Source organism: Callorhinus ursinus, unplaced genomic scaffold (assembly GCF_003265705.2).
Source record: "Callorhinus ursinus isolate GAN/ISIS: 27379988/994484 unplaced genomic scaffold, GSC_fseal_2.0 scaffold13, whole genome shotgun sequence".
NCBI classification, from domain to species: domain Eukaryota; kingdom Metazoa; phylum Chordata; class Mammalia; order Carnivora; family Otariidae; genus Callorhinus; species Callorhinus ursinus.
In genome coordinates this window covers 44,546,405-44,556,006 of record NW_027397075.1, presented here as the reverse complement: position 1 = coordinate 44,556,006, position 9,602 = coordinate 44,546,405, and the positions used below count along the sequence as shown (strand labels likewise).

General features: G+C 38.4%; 1 long non-coding RNA gene across 1 annotated transcript; it reads right to left on the bottom strand.

Moving 5' to 3' along the window:
* Window positions 1–742: 742 nt before the first annotated feature.
* LOC141373958 (uncharacterized) lies at window positions 743–9,363 on the bottom strand. Its single transcript, XR_012380411.1, has 3 exons — window positions 9,322–9,363; window positions 1,856–1,953; window positions 743–1,286 (listed from the first exon to the last, which is right to left on the bottom strand). It is a non-coding gene; the product is annotated as an uncharacterized lncRNA (long non-coding RNA).
* Between the last annotated feature and the right edge of the window lie 239 nt (window positions 9,364–9,602).

Here is a 9,602-nt window from a genome sequence, read left to right as displayed (position 1 = left end):
AATCAGGACAGTATAGTGTGTAACAGTACTCAAAATCGTAACTACTAAATCTAGATATTAGTGTGGTATCCCACCCTCGATCACATAAGAGTCAAAAGCATAGCAAATCAAAAAGAATCAAAAGCACAGAACCGTTTTCTACCCATAAACACTCAAGAGGTTTGTTCTTGTACTGACAAGCAAGAGCTACTAAAGTCTGTTGTTAGCCTATAAATCCATAAACCCTTTTTCACTATTATCTTTTTCACTATTGTCCAATCAGTGAAGATACCGACATTCAGATGTTTTTGGTACCAAGCGTGTAAATCCTGAACTCCAATAACTAAAAATGTTATTAGAAAATGAGTAGTTCTTCAAATTGGTGGTTGCCAGAGAAGAGGGGCGTGGGAGATGGGCAAAATAGGTGAAGGGGATTAGGAGGTACAAACTTTGGGTTATAAAATAAGTAAGTTACAGAGATGAAACAGCATGGGGAATATAGTCAATAACATTGTAATAATGTATGGTGACTACACTTATCATGGTGAGTACCAAGTAATATATAAAATTTGTTGATTCACTTTGCCCTACACCTGAAACCAATGTAACACTGTATGTCAACTATACTTCAATAATAAAAAAAAAAGAAAGAAAATGACTAGTTCTTTATTCTAAAGATAAGCCTCCTTTTGAGGGAAGGGAAGAAGAAGATCTAAATGTGAAAAGAAGGGGTTTCACTACATCAAAAACTAATGATGTATTGTATGGTGACTAACATAATAAAATTAAATTGAAAAAAAAAAAAGAGAGAAGGGGTTTCATTTGCAGAAGTCTGTTTAGTGCAGGATAAATATGACTCCCAGGCCTTCCATAAAGGAAAAGACTACATGCTTTCAAGAACTCTTTGCTAGGATAATATTCAAGATGGGCAGGGAAGTATGAGCAAGTTGCCTGATTCTATTTTCTGGGGAAGCTTCCAGTTTTTCTGCAGCTCTTGAAGCTAACCAATTTCTGCTCTAGTACAATGACTTTTCCTTCAACAGCATAGCTGGGAGTCATGAATCAATGCAAAGTAACCTGATGAAATGCCCATCAGTAATTTAGTCTATCAATTTTTCCAAGTACTTCAGGTCTAGATTTCTCTAACATATTTATCCTGTGGCAAAGAATGGTCAGATGGTAATTTGTTGGGACTAGGGCAGGTTCAAGGTTTGAGACAGGATACACAAGATAGCAGCATTTTCCCCATTCTTCTTCCAGAAAAATCCATGTGGAGCAGTATAAAGGTAAGGGAGGACTCAGGATGACTGAGGGAAAAGCAAAATGGAGAGAGAAAATAATCACTAAATAATATTTGAAAAGGTTGAAAATTATGAATTTGTCATAAAATGTAGCTCACATTTTTATATCTTTAAAGGACTTCCCTCCATTTCCTTTCCTTAACCGAACCTGGATCCTTTGTGGGTTTTGCTTTTCCTGCAACCGTCTACATGTGAAGTTTTTCACTCCCGTCCCAGGTACCGCAGGGCCTGAGGACATGGTAAACACTTTGCCAGCTGCCTCACACCCATCTCTGCTTCCATTTCATTTCCGCCTTCACTCAACACCCTCCCCTCTCCTTTGATGTTCATGACACCTGACTATACCAGAGACTAGTCGGATTTGTGATCATCATGGGCCCCTTGACCTTGGGCCATGAAGAAAGGCCCACATTCTCCTGGCTCTGCACTGCAGTTCCCAGGCCTCTGGTGATTTATCTTCTTCCGAAAAGAGCTACTTCTTTGAACCTCTTGCCTCCAGCTGATACCAGTTTAGCTTCACTGTCCATTGTATTTGTAACTTATTTTGTGACTATGTTTGTTGAGGATTTTAGTACCTGGCTTCCTGTTTTCCTAAGTCGGCTTCTTCTCTCATCCAGGAGTTCTGACTGAGGCTCGGAGTCTCTAGTCTCACAGCTCTTCAATCTGCTCTACTCTGATGACAGTAGTAATAAGTGAGTTTTTACCTAATTAAAGCCCAATACAAATCTTTACAAGAGCCTTGTAAGTAGGTATTATCCCCCATCTATAGATGAGAAAACTGAGATGAAGAGGGTTTGTTTGTTTTTTTTAATTTTTGAGTTTGGACAGGTGCTAAGTAAGGAGCTGAGATACATTCCCAACTCTGCTCTCAAAAGCAGAATTTTTTAAAGATTTTATTTATTTGACAGAGAGAGAGAGCACCAGCAGGGGAGGTGGCAGAGGGAGAAGCAGACTCCCCACTGAGCAGGGAGCCAGATGCGGGGCTCCACCCCAGGACCCTGAGATCATGACCTGAGCTGAAGGCAGACGCTTAACCAACTGAGCCACCCAGGCGCCCCAAAAGCAGATTTTTTGACAACTAGGCTATGTCCTAATTATCTTTACCTCAATTTGTTTTCCTCATTCCTTGTTCCTTGTAGCATAAATTTTATCATTGTCCCATCCAATTCACTTTTGAAATACTGAACTGTGAAATTTGTAGTCTATCAACTTCTTCCCTTCCATCTGTCACTCATTCTGACTAAACCTCACTTTTAAGCTCACAATTTGTAGTTTCTTGACAACTCCCTGGTTTTCTCAATTGTCCTTTACTTCCCCTCCATCTCTTCCTGCATCTCACCAATAAAACAATCCAACTTTATTCTCAGTTGTTCCCCACCCTCTTAGGTCACCACAACCGGTTTGCCAATCTCAACTGTTCTTTCTCTCCACTCCAGTCGCAGGGTAACAAGTATTGTTGAAAGGAGTATTTATTAAGTTAGTACATACTTAATGGACATTTAATTAGTAGCTGCCATACAGCAGCTAATATGTTAGGATGAAGATATACAATCCTAACCTCAAGGAAGAACATATGGTCTGGCAGAAAAAGGCACGCAAATAGTTAAGTACAATAAGTATTATTTAAACAGTTTGCATTCAGGGGCACCTGGGTGATTTCGTTGGTTAAGCATCTGCCTCTGGCTCAGGTCATGATCCCAGGGTCCTGGGATCAAGCCCCACATTGGGCTCCCTGCTCAGCGGGGAGCCTGCTTCTCCCTCTCCCTCTTCCTCTTCTTGTGCTCTCTCTCTCGCTCTCTGACAAATAAATAAAATCTTAAAAAAAAAAAAAAGTTTGCATTCAGTGGAGACATATAAAGGTTCACTTAAGTCCAGGAAATATAAAACCATACTATTGCATGGTCATCTATGTGAACACTGAAATCTCCCAGAAGACTGGCATAAGTTTGGGTGGAAGAAAAAAAACAAAAACAAAACCCAGTAAATCCTTCGTCAAAGTCCTACGCTATTATGTTAGTGAATGAAAATGGGGCACTTAGACTCTGGAAAACAGTATGGAGTTTCCTCAAAAAGTTGAAAACAGAGCTACCATACGACCCAGCAATTGCACTACTGGGTATTTACCCCAAAGATACAAATGTAGGGATCTGAAGGGGTACGTGCACCCAATGTTTATAGCAGCAATGTCCACAATAGCCAAACCGTGGAAAGAGCCAAGATGTCCATCAACAGAGGAATGGATAAAGAAGAGGTGGTATATATACAAAATGGAATATTATGCAGCCATCAAAAGGAATGAAATCTTGCCATTTGCAATGATGTGGATGGAACTGGAGGGTATTATGCTGAGCGAAATAAGTCAATCAGAGAAAGAAATGTATCATATGATCTCACTGATATGAGGAATTCTTAATCTCAGGAAACAAACTGAGGGTTGCTGGAGTGGTGGGGGGTGGGAGGCATGGGGTGGCTGGGTGATAGACATTGGGGAGGGTATGTGCTAAGGTGAGCGCTGTGAATTGTGTAAGACTGTTGAATCACAGGCCTGTACCTCTGAAACAAATAATACACTATATGTTTTTAAAAAAAGAAGAAGAAGAAGAAGATAGCAGGAAGGGAAAAATGAAGGGTGGGAAATTGGAGGGGGAGACGAACCATGAGAGATGATGGACCCTGAGAAACAAACTGAGGGTTCTAGAGGGGAGGGGGTGGGGGGATGGTTTAGCCTGGTGGTGGGTATTAAAGAGGGCACGTTCTGCGTGGAGCACTGGGTGTTATATGCAAACACTGAATCATGGAACACTACATCAAAAACTAATGATGTAATGTAGGATGATTAACATAACATAATAAAAGAAAAAAAGAAGAAAAAAAGAAAATGGGGCACTTAGGAGGTGCAAGTTTAGGATGAACAAACCTAAGAGTTACAAGTGGAAATATTGGTGAGAATTATAATAGGAACCATTGTTTCTTCTTCTTCCAGCAACAATCTTGATTTTCCTTCAGGAATTCACCCTTCTACCACTCTCTGTCCAAAATAGGTCCAAATGCAGTGACTAAAAGAACTCTGACAAGAGCTACCTAGAAAGAGACTCCCTCTTTCACACTGAATTTAAACTTGAGCTACTGCAGTCATCTGATCATCACATGAAGGCTGAGAATAAAAGCCAACATGCCAAAGACAAGCATATGTATCAGAGACAGAAAGTCAGAAACTGAGCCTAAAACTAAGCTGCACCTGAAACTAGCTACACTCTGGACCACTTTTCTGGTTCATGAACCGTTAAATTTCTTTTTTTTTTTCCATCCTCATGCAGTTTGAATTGCATTTTTTTATTACCTGCAACTGAAAGAGAACAAATATGACCAAGCCTAATAAGGAGGGTAGAAGAAGCCAGACCTAACTGAATGGTGTGTTTTCCTTGCATATGCAAAAATTCAGAAAAGAGGTTAATAGTTTGTATCTTACAAGCAGACTGCCTGGATTTAAATTCCATATTTTTCACCTATTAGCTGTGTCATTTAAGACAAGTTACTTAACTTCTCTGTAATTTTTTTGGCAAAATGTGAACAACAACAGTTTCCACCTCATAAATTTGCTATGAGGATTAAGTAAATTAAGCTCTTAGAACAATCTCAGTCTTGTTTGTCAAATCAGGATATTCTGAGTATCATGAGGGTGTAGGGGGCAGAAGTGGAGGTGAGGATTTGTGCCAGAAAAAGTGAAAATGTGTTCTTAGAAAAACAAAACCATGGCAATATGGAAAGCAAAGCAGGAGAAAAAATGAGATCCCAGGCTGGCAGGCATCAGGGAGGGGGAATGAGGAATGAAGCTTCAAGGTATGAGATCTCAGTAAGAGGAGTGGGGAAACATTTTAAGAAGTGTTGGTGTGTTTTACAAATTGGTCTTTTATATCAAAGAGATAAAGCAACAAAGGTTGTTTTATTCATGTGATCCTGCTCTACACCTGGGCCATGCAAAACTCCAGCTTACAGGTGGGTTATGTGGTCTTGGACAACAACACTGGTGTGCAGGCAAGGTAAGGCAAGGACAGAGGAATGAATGCAAAGTCAAGAAAAGAGCAGGGAGCAGGTAGGGTGTTCAAAGGCTTTCTCATCTCTAGCATGGGAGCAGGTGATGGATTTTCATGATGAGAGAATTCTATTTCTTTAAAAGCAGGACTAAACTGCTTCCCTTGTTAACTGCAGTGAATCTTCCATTCAGCTGACGGAGGGCGGAAGAGGAGGAGTTTATAAGCACGTGTGTGTGTGTGTGTGTGTGTGTGTGTGTGTGTGTGTGTGTGTGTCTGTAAACACTCTTCTATGAATTATATGTATGAGCTCATTACGGATTTCCAAACTCATCTCCTTGTCATGACCAGGTATAAAAAACGAGAGAAAAAAGAGAACTTCTGATAACATTTTGGTATGTAACCTTGCAGAATTCTAAGGATGCACAAATAACACACATAATAGAATTTTAAACATTTATTTAAAAAATGAGATTCTATACGATTTGTAGCATCTTAAAATTTTAAAATGTTACATCCTAACATTTACCTGCTACCAATGCATAGGCACTATCAAGATTTACCATGTGATTAAAACATCTGAGGGATGACTATGCATAAGATATTCAAGGTATGATCTGACCAAATTTGAATATTAAGATGAACTACTCCAGATTTTTAAATTAATGAACTACTTCCACACATATAACAAACTATACAAAGAGGCTCTCTGTGGATATATTTTGTGGCACTAAAAACTGTGAACACCCTAACTGCCCACCAAAAGGAACAACTAAATTGATTATGGAGTAACAAGTACATTTTTAGTGTTGTTTAAATGTGTTTCAAGTATGAATTAATTTCATAATTTAAAAATGTTACTGTAAAAATAGGTAAATATTATAATGTACTGTGCAATTGTATCAAAATGTATCAAAATGGAAAGAGTAAAGTAGATATGTATGTACTTATATGAAAAGATACTTAGAATGTAACATTTTAAAATTTTACAATGCTACAAATCGTACAGAATCTTTTTTTAATAAATGTTTAAAATTTGATTATGTGTGTTATTTGTGTATCCTTAGAGAGAATTCTACAAGGTTACATACCAAACTGTTATCAGAAGTTCTCGCTCAGGATTGGTAGTGGGTGTAAACCGAGGACTGTTGCTTTTTTAATATGTAATTTTTATATTATATGGATTTTAATATTTATTTCATTTAATGTAAAACAAACTAAGCTGGTAATAATCAAAACCTTAGAGGGATATTTAAATAATTGTTTTTAAATACTGTATTTTATTTTTTAAAGATTTTATTGAGAAAGAGTGTGTACACGCAGGGGGGAGGGGCGGGCAGAGGAAGAGGGGGAAACAGACTCCCTGCTGAGTGGGGAGCCCCGTGTGGGGCCTGATCCCAGGACCCTGAGATCATGACCTGAGCCAAAGGCAGATCATGACCTGAGCCAAAGGCAGACGCTTAACGGACTGAGCCACCCAGATGCCCCTTATAATTTTTAAGTAGGCTACATGCCCAATGTGGGGCTTGAACTCATGACCCTGAGATCAAGAGCCACATGCTCTACCAACCGAGCCAGCCAGGTGCCCCTAAAATATGGTACTTTAGATCCTGTGAAGAGCCAGTTTTTCAGATAATGTGACTTGAAATGTCATTAACTCGATGCTTTTTCTATGAATAAAATAAAATGAAATTGAAATAATCACATGTATGTCATAAGATTATATGTAAGAATCAGAGCAATATAATAGTATAAACCATGTAAGTGGGAACCAGAATTCATGCATATTAACTGTCAAGAGCATTTTCTGGATCTTTGATACAACTGAGAGACCCTTGAGAATGAGCTAGAATGATTATTTACCACTCTTCTCTTTAGCCATCCACCACGTTCCTCTTCCCAGGGAATTGCTGTTTATAAAAATTAATCCGTTTTGCTTTGGGGAATAAATAAGGACGAAAATTAAAAATGGTGTCCATGACCAAAAAATCATAATAAAGTGTGAATACTTGAATTCTCTAATAAGTTATTATTTTTAGGTTTACTAAAATACAAATATTTTATTCAAGTTTTATTTAAATTCTAGTTAACCTGCAGTGTAATATTAGTCTCAGGAGTACAATATAGTCATTCAACACTTCCATACAACACCCAGGGCTAGCTCGTCACAGCAAGTGCACTCCTTAAACCCCATCACCTGTTTAACACATTCCCCCAACCCACCTCCCATCAGTTTAAGAATCTGTTAAGAGGGCGCCTGGGTGGCTCAGTCGTTAAGCCTCTGCCTTCGGCTCAGGTCACTGAGCAGGGAGCCTGCTTCTCCCTCTCCCACTCCCCCTGCTGGTGTTCCCTCTCTTACTGTCATTCTCTGTCAAAAAAAAAAAAAGAATCTGTTAAGAATTCTAGTTAAGAATCTGGTTCTTGGTTTGCCTCTCTCTTTATACTTCAATAATAAAAATTTAAGCTGACAATGTTACTTTCAAGTACAAAACATAGTGATTTGACAATTTTATATATTATGCAATGCTCACTATAAGTGTAGTTACCATCTGTCACCATACATCATTACAATATTATTGACTATATTCCCTATGCTATACTTTTCATCAATAACTTTTAAAAAACTGTTTTCTTCTCCTAAAGTGCAAATGATGTGCCTTTGTACTATTTATCAAATATGGTAGTAGTGGTAAGTATTCTTCCAGCAATGATTATGAAATGCATCAACACTGGTAAAATCTGTATTTTCTTATCAAATCAGTATAGAAAGTCTAAATGACCATGATGGTGTTATAATTTAAAAATAAGTAAATTTCTCTTTCTGATTGCCACTTTAGCTGGGGATCTGTTTAATTATTAGAACACTGCCTTTTTTCCAACTCATCTTATGAGCTTAACCCTGAATACATTAGATATGTAAGTTGAAAATATAAGACTTTTATAAACAAAATAATTTTGCCAACTACAAACTTCATTCTCTTTGACCCTAGTGTGAATTTGTTGGAAACGCTTAAGGAGAATTATGAGGAAGATTACTTTTTCTAAGCTGCTAATATTTTGCACATACAAAACAACCTTTTTCTGTAGAAGTATCAGAAGAGCTTCATCAATATTCTTAATCATAAAGTGAAGCAGAGACACTAAAATACGGAGCAGGGGATATATAGTGAACTTTTTATGACACAGATTTTCTTGACTTACTTCTCATTTTGCAGTATGTTTATATATTTGTATATAGCTTGAATAGTCTCACAGTGAAATGTCTTCCTCAGAAGTGGGAATGAGAGCTCCATTTATTATTGAAAAGGGAGGTCAAATAAAAGATGAATCTATGTTAGAAATACAAGCATGCTATCCAGGGGCCCCTGGCTGGCCCAGTCAGTAGAGCATACAATTCTTGATCTCAGGGTTGTAAGTTCAAGTCCCCCGCTGGGTTTGGAAAGTACTTAAAAATGAAAGAAAAGAAAGAAAAGCCTGTTACCCAAAACATCACCTCAAATTAGTAGCAAATTAAATTAGTTGTGATCCACATGGGTGGAGGGGGTACTGGTAAAAGAAAAATGTGGTTATAGGTCAAGTTTTGGTTTGACACCAGAAAGTGCTTTTTCCCTCACTGCAAAATTACTGTCTTTGTGACTACATGGAAAAATGTGAGAAGGGATCGTAGTGAATATTAGTCATGTTCCTTCTCAATAGAGAAACTTATCCTACGTTTTGAAAACTGCCCATCACATGAATCTTCGTTTTCTCCTGAATACCAAAACTACAAAGGCAGGAGTGTTGCCAGATACAACAAATAAAAATACAGAGTGCCCAGCTAAATTTAAATTTCACATAAACAGAGAATAGAATTTTAGTATGTCTCCCCAAGTTTTGCAAATGTTGAGCCTCCTGAATTTTGTTTGGCAACCCTAGAAGGGAGGGCACCTTGATTTCCCCGCCTCCTGTACACCTAGGATGTAACACAGGATAGACTTGTGACCTAAGATTCACCAATTAGATGTACTAACCAGACCCTGAATGAGAAGCAGCAGGAAGAGCGGAGAATCCATGTCGTTAGCGGGTGGCGGCAGCACGTTTCCATGGTAACAAGGACGCTAGTGCGTGGGTGGTGCCCCGCAGTGTAGCTCCGACTTCCTGTGTCCAATAGCACCAGCATCCCCACAGATGGATTCTGGGGGGTGATTCTGCTGCTTCATTTCTTCTTCCGGCCTCATTTCCAAGTTCAACCCTTCAGAATTTTTTTCTTTTTTACTTTTATTATGATCAATTTTTGATGATTATTCCAGCT